This window comes from Pinus tabuliformis, chromosome 4_2, assembly GCF_031772625.1.
Source record: "Pinus tabuliformis cultivar Carrire ecotype Pingquan chromosome 4_2, CPIR1, whole genome shotgun sequence".
Classification (NCBI taxonomy): domain Eukaryota; kingdom Viridiplantae; phylum Streptophyta; class Pinopsida; order Pinales; family Pinaceae; genus Pinus; species Pinus tabuliformis.
Genome location: NC_142304.1, coordinates 754,724,127 through 754,739,030, shown reverse-complemented (window position 1 = coordinate 754,739,030; position 14,904 = coordinate 754,724,127).

Here is a 14,904-nt window from a genome sequence, read left to right as displayed (position 1 = left end):
TGAAATCCTCAAACATTTATTGAATGGCTTTTATAAATACCAAAAGGCGGGAAAAAATAGGGGACTTTGGTGAATGAATATTTTGTGACTATAACCTTTTTGAAACTTTTTGTTTTTATTTAATGAAAGTTCCTTTGAAGACTTGATGAATAGTTAATTGTTTGTTGAAGCTTGAAACAACCTCTTTTGTGGAGGGCCCCTCCAAAAAGTGAGGGTTTTTAACTTGTATATTTTCTTTTTTTGTTATTATTTGCTGTAGAATTTTCACGTACGTTCATTATCTTATTATGATAGCTTTACAACTCCCTTTTATAGTTTCTGAAGTTGATTTGAATCATCAATATACCAGTGATTTCCTTCTGATTTATTTGGAATTTCATGAAAAATCATTTCAACATCATATCATAAGATGTTTCTCTCTATAGACTTCGGTATATAAATTTCTTTCAGATTTATGTTCAGAGCATTTTTATTTAAAAATTTTCTTAGTTTAATTCTAGAAGAAGAGTGATTTGTTTGCCGTTACTTTCATGAACTTCCAATTTTGAAGCAAGTGTGAGTTAATATAGTTTTCATTATGAAAGTGTAAGTTAATATAGTTTTCATTCTGCAAGTGTGAGTTTATTTTTGCAAGTGTGAATTCTTTATGGTTTCATTTTTCAAGTAAGAAATATAGCTTTAAATTCAAAATCATTTTATTTTCACTATATAGCAAAGTTAATTTCATTTCAAAATATCAATACAAAACTTAAAGAAACATTTTCAATAACTCAATCAATTATTAAATCCAAATTAGTAAAAAGGATTCTGGCATATATTGTGCACTTGCACTTCACAAGTTTACCAACCCCAGTTGATAATTTACGTAATCAATTTAAGACAATTAAGTTGACAAACATTTTGGTTTCATTGTCATGGAAGTGTAAATAAAAGTCTTTATTTCTTTTGTATAATAAAAGAAAAAAAAAACAAAAACATGATATTCATAGGGACAGAGACTATAGGGGTAGATTTCTAGGTAGAGGAAATAGTTTAATTCCAACAACATCACTTACCCCACCACAACCTAGTAATGCCACAGCAGCTACACAAACTCGAATTCCATCCATAGCAGGCAAACACAAACTCCTTGAGGTATTAAGATCTGAAATTCAATCTATAGATTCACCAACTTCATAAACATAAGCCATAATAGAAGAAGAATGCCCCATATCCCCAACAACGAGAGTAATTGTCCTATCTTCAACTGGAGAATAGCTTCTAGCTCAAGAATTGGAAGTTCGTACTAAATAAGAGGAAGAAGAAGCCTATTTTAATAAACCATTTATAGAAGAATCACATAAACTAGAGGAAGTTGAAAACCGAATATTGGAGCCAGAACCCTATATTAGTTCTGAAGAATCTATAGTGATCGGAGAATGGCAAGGAGAGATACTTAATTTGAATGGTGAACAACCTTGGATTGGAGGAGGAAGAGGAGAAAATAGGGGAGGTGGAAGAGGTGAAGGAAGAGGAAGAGGAATAGGAGAAGATATAAATCCAGAACCCTTTGGATTTCCTATCCTTGATGAAGATACAATTGTGACAATGAAAAATATCTCACCCTCTGTCCTCCCAAACTTTTATGGACTAAGGAGTGAAAATTGTGAAACATTTCTCTTTGAATTTGAAGTCTTGTGTAGATCATATGATTATCTACATGATGCTCAAAAGTTTAAATTATTCCCTGCAACCCTTAAAGATGCAACATTAAAATTGTTTATGAGTTTAGGAATAAACTCCATAAGAACATGGGAACAAATAAAAACTATATTCTTAGAGATATATAAGGACTACTGTATGCACCATAATATTAAGAATGAATTTTTTAAAATGGTATAGAAAGAAGATGAAAATATTGAAGACTTCATTGAAATATTTGCTTATAATGTTGAAAGGGAAAAAGTTAATAATCTAGATGAGAAAACTTTGAAAACTCTCTTATTTAAATCCATTAGATATGAGTGGATTGATCTTCTCAATCTAATGGGAAAGGGAGACATTTCTCAACTATCACTAGGAGAAATTTGTGAGTTATGCATACACATTTATAGAGGCAAAGTAAGAACCAAAAAATGTCCAAGAGATTCTCTTTTATCAAGGATTAATAAATCTGCAACTAGGAAAGTAAGTAGAGTAGAATTAGAAAATTTTCTTGATAATTTTAAAATAGATAGTTTAGGGAGTCTTCGTGAACAAATTGACACCCTTAAAATACAAAAAAAAAGAAAAAAGATGAAAATGTTGCATTGTCCATTTTTCGCCCCAAATGTTGAAAGAAACATGCCTTGAGAGAAATTAATCTTGATTTAAAGAGTGTAGAAACTTGTGTTATATGTGTGTAAAATCATGATACAAAAGAAAGTCCCTTAGTACAAGGTCTTAAAGCTATCTATCAAGAAGGAGTACCAAGTCATGTAGATCCTCTTTGTTTTATTGCGAAAATACCTTGGCAAAATCCAGAACCAAATACAACTCAATGATTTAACACTTAACCATTTTCACAATCATCACAAAGTAATTGGACTGCCCTAATGCATGGACAATCTTGGCCACAACCTTGGTCACAAGGATGTAAAAATCATTATGGAAAGTACCCTAATTATCATCAATTTCTACAATTTCAACAATCATATTCTACTTTTCCTCCAAAATATTATCCTCGGACTGTTTAACAAACTCAACCTCACAATTTGAATCCACAACTTTCATTACCATTTCGTCAAAGAGAAAACCAATTTCCTTCCGAACCACTCCCAAATCTGAACAATAATAAAAACTCATAACCTGTTTAGGATATGGAAGGGCAAAATTTTCAATCTTATATGATAACTCCACTAGGTATAAAAAATGTTCAACTTAGATATGATAGAATATTAGAAAAAAAGTCCTCATCAGTTGTTATTCAAGAAAGCGAAAAAGAAAATATCTCTGAAGAACATAATTCTCTTAATGAAAAATAACAAAACTCAAAACCAAGTTACTCCAACACATTCAAATTGTTGGACACCTAATCCAACGAGTTAGTGTGGAAGCCGAATAGACAAAAGGAGTCCAAGAGAGCTTGGGATGTGAAACCCAATGGTCACAACATGTACTATAAATGTAAATCATTTGTTAATAAAAATTGTACTCTCAAGTTTTATAATTCGTATTTGTTGCTGCCCATGTGTGTTTAACATGGTATCATAGCGGGTGATATCCTGCTCTGCTCAAATTTGAGCCATTTGTTTTGTGGCCTCTACGTGCATATTTGTTATGACATTTATGTTCGCTATCGCTCCATTAATTCACTAACAGTCATAAATTTGATGCTTTTACTCTATTGATTCCTTGGATTATATCTTTGCTGTGCCTAATGTAAATTCATGCACATCTGCTATAACATATTCTGCTTCCACTATCTTTAACCATTTCTCTATCAAGTCTGCGCCTTCTGTGGCAGTGCCATATATGCATTTCTCTATCAAGACTGTGCCTTCTGTTTACTGACCCCTCTGTCACTGCTGAAAATCTCTGAGAGTATCTGTGCCCTCTGTGCTCCCTGGACTATTGATAATTTTCCTCCCTGCGCTCTCTAATCATTATTTGCATGTTTTTTTGGGTGTAACGTCTCTTAGACTGACAAAGAACGCCCAGCTCCTAGCGTCGACTGCAACCAGCACCATAAATGCACAGTTTGAATAGAATAATGAGCAAAATGCTATGCTGAACTGTTTTGAAGAACGTTGCTCCTGTTTTGAAGAACGTTGTCTCTTTGCTACTCGAATGATGCTCTCCGTTAGTTAATGCTGGTGAATATTCCTACTCTCTTCAGCTGCTGTCTCCTAGCGAACCAGTTGTGACACAGGATATTTGCCTTTGCTGAATTTTTGGATGTGGATGAGGATGCAGTCGCTGATTATCAAGAGATATTTCTGCAAGGACTAGGGTTGAGCAGCCTCTCGAACGCATCACAGTCTCGAATTTTATCATTGCCTTTCACTTTAAAACTAAGGATAGTTACAGAAAATATCCCAAGGAGTTTGAGTTGGCCTTAACACTGCGTTTTTTACCATAGCTCGTTATAGCCAAACTACAATTGATCAATTGCGTAGAAGCCAGCCGAGGGTTTATCACGAGTTAAGCAAATTTGAAAATCGGAGTGACAGAGGTATTATAATGTCGGATAATCCTCCCAAAGGTAGAACAGCTCGCACAAGGACGACTGTTAAAGCACCACAACCAGCAGTAGCAGCAGCAGCCATGTCAAGTGAGCCCACGGTGGTAGCCAATAATGTTTTGTGCTGATTCGAGCCCACAGTGGTGTATTGGTAAAGTGCTACGCTGATTCGAACCTATAGTGGTAGCCGAGAGACGTTGTTGGAGTACTGTATATACCTCTATTGAATGTGCTATAAATTTTTGTATTTACACTATCCATTCAGAATGCTGTCACTTTAACGCGGAAAATCAGATGTGCCCCCCGATTTATGGCGTGACCTGAATTATCATTTCTAGACTATGCTGGCATACCTCGTTTTGTGACTACTTTTCATCGTTGAGCCATTGGAATGGTCAAATGTTGCTACTTTTATTTAACATACCGATTTTCTTCAAAAGCGAAGGCGTTGGGGTTGAAAGAAATTTAGTTATGCACGTTTAATCATCAAAACAACAAAGCCAATGTTGATCATGAAAAATGTTGAAGAAAGTCCATGCATTCATCCCAAGAAGCACTGAATGAGAGATCTCATAGGAGATGCATGTACATTGTAAACACATTTTTGTAGACAAAAGATTGAGCCTTCATGCTATAAAGAATTCTGCTTTTCCTCATTGATGGGGTCTGCCTTGAATACTGCTTGATATCATCTGTTTTGCGAAAAAAAAGACATTTATTGTGAAGGTATCTTCTTTGTCGTTTATTGCTATTGTATATTAGATAATGGGATCCTTCAATGTGTCAATGTTATCTTCATGATTTCGTGGAGTGCTGCCAACGTACCTAGTGATATACATTAATTTTCTTTCCAAACAAAATAAAAATAAAAATTTGAGCAACTCCCAGGAGCCTGCATAGCAGCTATTAGCAGAAAATCATTTAAATTTTGGTAAAGGAATCTACATAGGGCAGAGACATGAGCTATCACTATAGCTATAGTTGCTCCAAGTTTCTAGTCCTTCATAGGCTTGGAATCGCTGGTAACTTTGGGCAAATTGGTCAAGATCTCAAATTGAGGAAAAGAAGACATTGTCTATCCATAGTTCATTTGGAGTCATGGGGATTATTGATAAAGGGACGTGGACTTGTCCTATAGTGAATCATGAACTAGTTGCAGAGTGGCAGTGTACATCACTACAAATATCTTCATGCAATTATTACATAAAGTTGAAATGGACTATTGTTTTCATGCAAATCTGGTATCTCAAATATTGAAGTGTGGTATTGTTTTCTTTGAAGAAAGTGGCAAGATAAAAGAATACTGATTCGTACCCCAGTCAAGGCATATGAGCATTCAAGTCCTGTCCATGACGGTGTTATAATTGTTGAAGTTTTGTTAACCATCATTTCTGATTCAAAAGGGAAGGACTATTTGAAGGATCCAAGCAAGTTTGAAGTTGTTGCTACCCCAGTTGTGGTATTAAAACTCATTATAGTCTATGTGTACATATATATTCAGTGATTCCTTGATTCATTTGCTACACATTTATAAAGGATATTGCTATGTACTATGAGTGGGTATTACTTTTCTGCACTGAGTAGTAGTTGTGATCAGTTTATAAGGTGTAAATCTGACATTGAAGAAAAAAATGGCTAGAATCACTGAAGTATTAGAGTTCCTCAAAACTCTCATATTGTCTACTAATCATGAAACATTAAAAGTCAGTAAAGTTTCTCCCACAGAAATTCAAGTCTGTCTACAAAATTCACAAGAGAAAATTGATTTTTTTGCATCTTGAAACTCAACTACAGCAAGAAGAACTAAAATAGAGGAGTCATTCTGAACATGTCTCTGTTCAAAACATTGAGACTGCAACCCATTAGGAGAAGGTCAATAATGTTACAGTTGGTTCAGATTTAGTACCCAATAAAGCAGTAGTTGTACATGCAGATGAAAAAACTCAGTCTGCACTTCCCAAGGCCATCATCAGACCTTGGGAACAGCTTGTCAACAACAAGCACAGAACTGGTCTTGGATATGATAAGGACTTGTCCTTCCATACTCCAAACTACGCCAAGCCCATTCACTTTTAGAGTGTTGGATTCATTCATGACAGTTCACTTGCTCCTCACGACAGTTCACCTCTAGCTGTTCCATACTTTTCCCCTCTTCCACAGCAACAACAACAAATTGTGAAATTCCAACACTGTGACCGAGTTGACCATTTGAAATATCATTGTTTTGATATTCATCCATGTAAGCATTGTCATAAAACCACCCATTCTTCACACAGATGCTTCAAAAACAAACATCCTGCAAGAACAAAGATTCATCTTGGATGGATCACTGCTTGGCAATGGGCATCAACAACCAAGAAGATATTCCAATCACATGTTAGAATTTGTTCCAGAGTATTGAACAATCTTGCAGTTGAGTTTTCTCCATCATTTCACCTTGTATCTGACAGGGGGGAAATGATGGTCATCTACAAGCTTCAAAGCCAGATCAAGTGAGCCTAAGCCACAACCTGCCACATCAGATTCACAGTTGTAGCCAGAGAAAAAGATGCCCCTGGGCATGCCTTGGTAATCTGGGACACTTCCTCTAGCAGAAGGCTTCAGCTTCTTGCCAATTTCGAAAGAATTCCAAGAACAAAATTGAGAACACTTCCTCTAGCATAAGACTTCATCTTCTTGCCAGTGTTGGAAGAGTTCCAAGAATTTCATTAAGCATTCCAGAGTTGTTGACCATCCTTAAAACATCACAGGTTGAGACTTCCCTTTCCAGGTTGATGTTCTCCCTTTTGTGAGGGGTAAGACCTCCCTTTCATGGTTGAAGGTTTCCGTCTTCAAAACAATAGGAGCACTTCCTCTAGCAGAAGACTTCAGCTTCTTGGCAGTTTTGGAAGAGTTCGGCGAACTGCGCTAAGCATTCCAGTGTTGGTGGTTATCCTTAAACCACTGCCCTTTATACCAACATTTCAGAGAGCACATTTAGCCTAGTGCTGCCAAACATTTTTGCACATTTTGTATTATAGCTCTCTTCTTGTACTCATACATAACCCTTCAGATTAAGGGGGGGAATGTTGGACACCTAATCCTCAATGGGTTAGTGTGGAAGCCAAATAGACAAAAGGAGTCCAAGAGACTTTGGGATGTGAAACCCAACAGTCACACAATGTACTATAAATGTAAATCATTTGTTAATAAAAATTATACTCTCATGTTTTATCTTTCCTATTTGTTGTTGCCCATGTGTGTTTAACACAAATAACTCAACTCCTATTATGGAACAACTTCCAGTATCTATTTCCTGAGAGATTAAAAATTGATGAAGGGGTAGAAAAACAAATTTTATTGCCTGATTACAACATGTTAGATGAATTGGATAATGTTTGCATAAAGATTCCTTTTCTACAAACAATTAATGAAATACCAATTTTTGGAAAACCAATGAGGGAATTAAGCATAAAAAGACAACAATTCCTAAATATATTGATCTAGGAAGTCCCATTGTGAAAACACACATCAATGGTGTAGATATCCCAAATACATTGATTGATCTAGGAGCATCTATAAACATCATGAGTAAATAAACCATGAATCAATTAAAAATTTTTAATCTTCAATATACACCTACACGGTTATAATTAGTAGATGGATTTGCAATCAGTATTCATGGTGGATTAGAGGTTATATATTTGTCCTTAGATTCTTGGTAAAACCCCATCCATTTTATGATTTTATCACCGAAGAATAACTTAGGAGGACATCCATTTCTTCTAGGAAGACCATGGCTAGCTAGAACTGATGCTTTTATAAGTTGTATATCTCGTGATATCAACAAATAAATTCACATTGTATCCACCTACAAAAACAACAATAGAGGTGGAAAATGAAGAATGAATAGATGATGACATTATTATAAGACCAATCTTTACTACTTCACAAATAGATAAGGAAGATCAAATTTTGTATTTAATAGAAAATAATGATTCTTCATTATATTATGAATGTAGTGAGAGTTTTCAAGGACAATACAATATTGAATATTTATCATCTCATCAACAATCCTTGCATTCTATAGAAAAAATTAGTAATTCTACAATTGAAATATTTGAAGGAAAAACTTTGAATGTCAACAATAATTTGTGATAATTTCAAAATAAAGAATCAATACAGATGTTACAAGAAAAATACTCTTCCTATGCATGGGAATATTCATGGGAATATCAAATTCAGTGAGCTATAAAAGTAGATCGAGTCGCCACCAGAAGAGTGACTCGAGGATGAGCCATGACTTTCTGTTGGGGGCATGTTGGGACACGTTCCCCTCGGGTCAATTTCAAAAATAGTTTTGTATTTTTGTAAAATCTCTACAATTTGAGGAGAGGAGCATGAAGGTCGTTAGGGGTTAAAGTGGGTTTAGGAAGGTCAATGCCCCTTAGTTTGTTAGAAGTTAAGTTGTTTAGTGACCTACCCATGGTTCGTGGACCATGGTATTGGAAACGAATATGCTATAAAAAGGAGTCATATCGAGTCATAAGAGATAATCAACCCATTAAATATCTATGTATGGTCAAGTTATCTAAGGAAAAAAAAAGTCTATAGTTAGGCGAAGGGGAAGGCTCATGTAGCTGTGTACGCAGAGGCATTGGTAAGTCCAAAGCTAAGTGCGAGGGCCCCTACAGCTATATGCACAAGGAAGAAAGAGTCTGCAAGAGAAGATATGAACATAATAAAGACTATTTTAGAGAAATATATGTTTATCTGTCTCTTTATTTTTACTTCTACATTTACATGTTATTTCCCCTTGTTTATTGCAATCATCATAAGAAACACTTAATAGATGTGTGTGAGTGGTAGATATGTTAGCTTACTTAATGTTATGAATGTTTAAAGCAATTGGCACAGAGTTAGAATCTGTTTTCTATAAGATATTGTAATTCTCGTGGTTTAAAGGTTAGGGTTCGCGAAGGTCTGAATAAATCCCTAAAAGTAACAGAAATCCATCACACAAACCTCTAGATGCGGAAACCTGATTCAGTCACCCCCCAATACTACCTCAGGTGAGAACACTACCTGCACTATGAAAATTGTTACCGATGGGCCAGAAATGTAGGGTTTTATTGGTTGGTGTAGCTAACTCTAAACTTGAGTCCAGACCGCCTCAAGCCAACAAGAAAATTGAACAAATTGACGATCAAAAACAAATATTTGTTGCCACACATTGATGATATGTTTGTCTAAGTAAGCGGGGAAACTGTATTCTCAATAATTAATTTGATAACACAATATCATATGCTAAGAATAGAGGATGAGTCATTCACAAATCAACTTTTCAAACGAGAGATGGTCACTTCAAATTTATAGTGTTACCATTTCATCTTACGAATGCACTTGCGACATTTACGTGTTTAGTGAACAATCACGCTTCGTAAGTGCTTAGATAAGTTCATTGTGGTTTTCATAGATGACATTTAGTGTACTCAAAAAATTAATAAGAAGACGAAGAACATTTGAGAATGGTATTGAAAACCTTGAGAGAATATCAATTACATGCAAATTTAGTAAATGTAGATTTGACAAAGACAGAATATAATATTTGGGTCGTCGCATTTGAAAAGAGGGATTTCTTGTTAATCTTGAAAAGATTGAGGTCATTTTGAAATATACCATACCTAAGGAAGTTTTATATGTCTGATCCTATATGGGAATTACAGGGTATTATAAAAGATTCATTGAGGGTTTTTCAAAGTTGGTATGTCCTGTTATCACTCCTCCAGATCTCCAAGGCCAAGGAAGAGTCTAGTTGAGGTAACCATTGACCAATCTTTTGACTTGGTAGCTAGCCCTACTAACCTGGAGAGGGCTCTCTCCAAAGAATCACAGTGAAGAGGCTTGGATGGATTAGGGTTTTAGGCTAGGTACAAAATGTAGAGGTTTTGATTTTATTTGGTTGGGGTAGTCACTCGATGAGTGAGTTAGGTCAGAGAGTGAACTAGGTCAGGGCAAAAGAGAATTAGAATTGCAGACATTTGATGGGGAAAGTTAGGAAAGTTACTTTAACACTTTGTAGTATATTGATGGAATGGTTTAGATTGATGAGATGCTAAAAAGAGAATGGATATCATGAATTCTATTTAAATTGAGGAACTGAGAAAAATTATGATGATTTTCCCAAAGGAGAGCATAGCAGACGAATTATGCTTATCACCCTTGAAAATTAAACCTATTTAGTAGTGAAATGGATCATGGAAAATAGAAAACATTAACACACATGTAACTGAAGAAGAAACAATTTCAAAATACCATGCCACAGGAATCCTAGCGAAATAGCTACAGCTCATCCAATATATTCCATGCCAAAGCCTGAAACACTACTACATCATCCAATGGAGTCAAACCTCTAAAAAAAGTGAAGAAATGGAATATATAGACACCAAAAAAAACTCCTCCCATTCTTAGGATTTGAATCCATGAGAAGAGAATCAATTCCATCAAAATCTAAATGCATAGCTAGAATGTAGGGTGGTCAAAGTGACTCATCCCTAATTACATTGAAACTAATTCATCTCACTTGATGACGACTATTAACCTAATGTATTTACCCCTAGGTAACAGTAAAAGACCATAATTACATCTATCATATCAATTACATCAGTAAAGTGTTGGTTTCCCATAGGTGAAAATCAAATCTGCAAAAGAAGAGTGAAAAATTAGACCACCTGTCAAGTGCACAACGCCTAGCCTAAAAAGAGGACGAAAACATGATTTTTAGCTACTTTTTCCCCTTTCACATGCTAGCTTTGAAATCTAGGGGTGGAAACATGATTTTATTAGATGTATTGGTCCTTCTAAATCCATTGGTGGGTTCCATTTCTCCAAAATGTGTCCCAAAAAAGTGCCCAGTGCCATAGGCGCTATGCGTTTGACCATGCAGTTGATATTTAAATTGCCTAAAAACACAAAAAACATATATTTGCTAAAATGTGCCAAGAGACTTACGAATTTGACAAGGAGATATTATTTGGTGTAACTAGGCCTGGAGTGAAGCCTCTACAAGTATTTCAAGCTTCTCCTTCTCTTTTTGCTGAGTTAGGGCTTCAATATTTTTCTTTGCAACTTTGAGTTTTTCCCTAACATTCCTTTCATTGTTGGCATAATGTTTTTCCATCTTCTTCTGAATTTAATTTTGCTGGTTAACTTTGTCTAGGATCTTCTCCAAATGTTGATTGATCTTATCAATGAAATGCTCTTGATTCTCATTTATTATGATGACAAATTTCTTATTCCATGTGAGCTCATTATCACACTCAACATCCTTTTGTTCCTCTAGTTCTAGCGCGACTTTCAGTCCTCTAGTTCTGGGTATTTCTCTAGGTTCTTTCTCTTCTTCAAGTTCACCATATGTAACATAGGCCTCATCTAGCAATTCCTTGGCTTTCATTTCTTCCCTCTTTGCCTTGATGAGCTTAATCTCCATGACATCATGTTTGGCTTGAAGTTTCTTATTTTCTCGCTCATAATATGAGATGATGTATTTTGATCTCTCTAGGTTGATCTGGAGCTCCTTGATGAATCCATATTTTTCTCTGATGACAATGCTTGTGCTGTCATTGTCATCATGCTCACCTAGGCCAACCAAGTCAAGATCGTTCTCTATCTCATGGGGGTCCTCATCCTCATGTTGAATCTCTTTCTCTGTCATTTCTTCCTTGCCCTTCTATATGTACTTTGCTAATGAAGAAGGTAAGGCCCCTCCCACAATTTGTGGGGAAAACAATTGCCTATGGCCTCTCTGATAAATGTGTGTCAATGTGCCAAAATCATATGCTTTAGGCTTGATGACCTCAACTTGTCAAATATGCTCTTGCTCGATGATTTCATCTCTGTTAGGTGAATGAATATGCTCTTGAAAGGGTGATGATGGAGGTGATTGTGAGGGTGACTGTTCATATGAGGATGAATGATCTATGCGCTGAGATGGAGGAATGGAGGTAGAAGGGTGAGATAATGAAGGGATACTTTGAACAATCTGAGTAGATGAATCAGTACATATGGGATTGGCTATGAAGGTACTCCATGTAATGTTGAGCTCTTTGAGATGATAAAGGACTATGAACTTTATTAACACTCATAATAAACCTCAAGGCTGAGAACCACAAACCAAGCTTTCGATCTGGCATCTAGCCCTGTCAGACCAGAGAGGACTCTCTCTTTGCCAACAAAATGTTGCTGCAATAAGTCAATCTTAGGCTAGCAATGAAGTACATGGATTTTATTGAAAATTTTCGGTCGAAAACAACAAGAAAAGGGACCATTGGGCTATGGAATTGAGGCTAGTTTCTTTCAGCGAACTTGGGGCAAAGTAAGTTCAATGTTCAGCCAGATAAAAGATGTAATGAGAGAAGGAAAGAGGAGAAATCCCATTGCACTGCAGGCATCATTCAAGGGATGGATCTATAGTGGCAGCATTAGAAGAAAAAGAAACATCGAGTTACTCAACAGAGCATGTAAGAGAGGATGGATTCTGCAAAGATAACCACTACATTTAACAACAAAACCATTGCGAAAGGAGCATCATGCATGGATGGATTCCTAACACTTCCCTTAGATAATGTTGTCACAAGAATTAGTAGAAAAAACAAAGTATGTAAGTTATTTTACAAGGAAAACATGTTGCACATTAGACATCGTGATGGATCCCAAATATAAAGGGCAAAACTGTTCCATTAAAAATAATATTCAGAAAAAGATTAACACAGTCCAAAGCAACTTTCCTCTACTGAAAAATTCAAACCTTCTACACTATGAAATTCATAAAATATATACAATTAGCTCATCCTTGTACTAAGGGACTTGAGTTCAACCATCTCCCTCAAGATAGAATCAATTACATTAAATTTGGACTGAATTTCTGAAAATAGGTGTCAAAGATGAACTCATATTTCTTGGACCATAACACCTGTTACAAAACTGAAAGAGGTTTTCATAGATAGGGTCATTTTTTAGAAAAAATTCTCTCAAATTTTGGAAATTCATTTCTAGTTTGCTCGAAATTTGTGCCACAAAATAATCTCTAAAACAGGAAATCATTAAATATTTAAATCTATAAAAATAGTTTGTAAAGATCTAGTCAAAAATTCTAATTCACGATACATGTGAATAAATGGAAAGAGGTTTTTGTTGTATGGCGCGTGGCTGACAAAATCCTCCTTGGGTTTCTCAAAATTACTTTCCATCATTTTTAAAATGGTGTTGCACTACAATGACTAGAATAGTAAAACAAATGCAAAATTTGTTCTGTTTTAATGTAGGCTTCAAATATCACTACATATGTCCCACATAGTAACAGCTGTGCATAAAATGAAGGAGGTTTTTGTTATTTGGGATGTGATTGAAAAAAATATTTTTCTTTTTTCTAAAATTCATGTCCATTACTTAAGAAACTAGTTTTTTAATAAACTTGTCCCTTTGTGTAGCAAATGACCACAAAACATGCATAACCAAGAATCAATCACTCATTTCGATCATATCCTTTGATCCAGGAACCGGTTTCGGGAGTGAAATATACTGTTGGAAAGATATTTCCAAGCTTCTTCTAATAAACATGCTTTTGACATGTTTTGCATTGAATATCATGTGAAAAACATCTATGAAAACTAAACATAGTAAGAGCCCATTTTAATCCCTCGTGACAAGCTGCGAAGATTGGAACTAACAATTTTAATGAGGGAATGATGAAAGAGACTCTCCATTTGATGTTCATACTACCTTTTCTAGACACTGCAGGCCATCTAATCAATGCTCTGTAACAAATAATATGGTATATTGAGCATTCTTACCATAGTGAAATGCATTAAAAGCCGTATGTGATAGGAATAAAGCCTAGAAATTCTACCTTCACATGAAAAGTATTTCATGATAATTTTCATCATGGGAGCATATCTATATAGTATGTGAGAAAAAGGAAAATAGCCATTTATTTCATTTATGTACCTTGGTTTTATGAAAGGTTGATAATAATGTCTCTCCAACTCACCTTATTTAAACCATTTCTACCCAACATTTGGGATTCTGGTGGCAGTTGGTATAATGGCAGTAGATAAAGTAAAAGTGACTTGGTTGTCTTGGATTTTCAATATGGAGAGTCTAGTCAACATAGGATGGCGTTGGACTGCCTAAACTTACTCACATAAATCATAAGAGCCCAGATATTTGAAGGATGTCACAACCATAGGATATGCCAAGAGTTCTGTGAGATTTGTTCATTCAAATCTGAGTATCCTATGTCCTTTATGTGCTTTCTTGACTTGTTGTTTTCTCCCTTTGTTTCTTTTTCTTCAGTGTAGCATTTTTATTCCTCTTCTTCCATAGTGTTTTAATATCAAACCCGAGGGAGGTATAGGGTTGTTGGAATGTGGGTTTTTTCGAATAGGGAATGGGGAAGGGAAATATAAAGGAGATGGGTGAAGGGATGTATGTAATGGATGAGGATATGGGGAATTAATATGATAGAATTTTTGGATGGGGAAATTGTTTGCAATGTAGGAGGTCTGGGAGCCTAGGTAATTGTACCACCTAGGACTTCAAGTTTAGGTACAAATATTTAGAGATTATTTGGGATAAAAGGGTTTATGGAAAGGGAATGAAGGTGTATGGGGTATGTGAAAGTGTATAGGGGTTAAAATTTAGGAATTGAGAGTGTAGGGGTAATT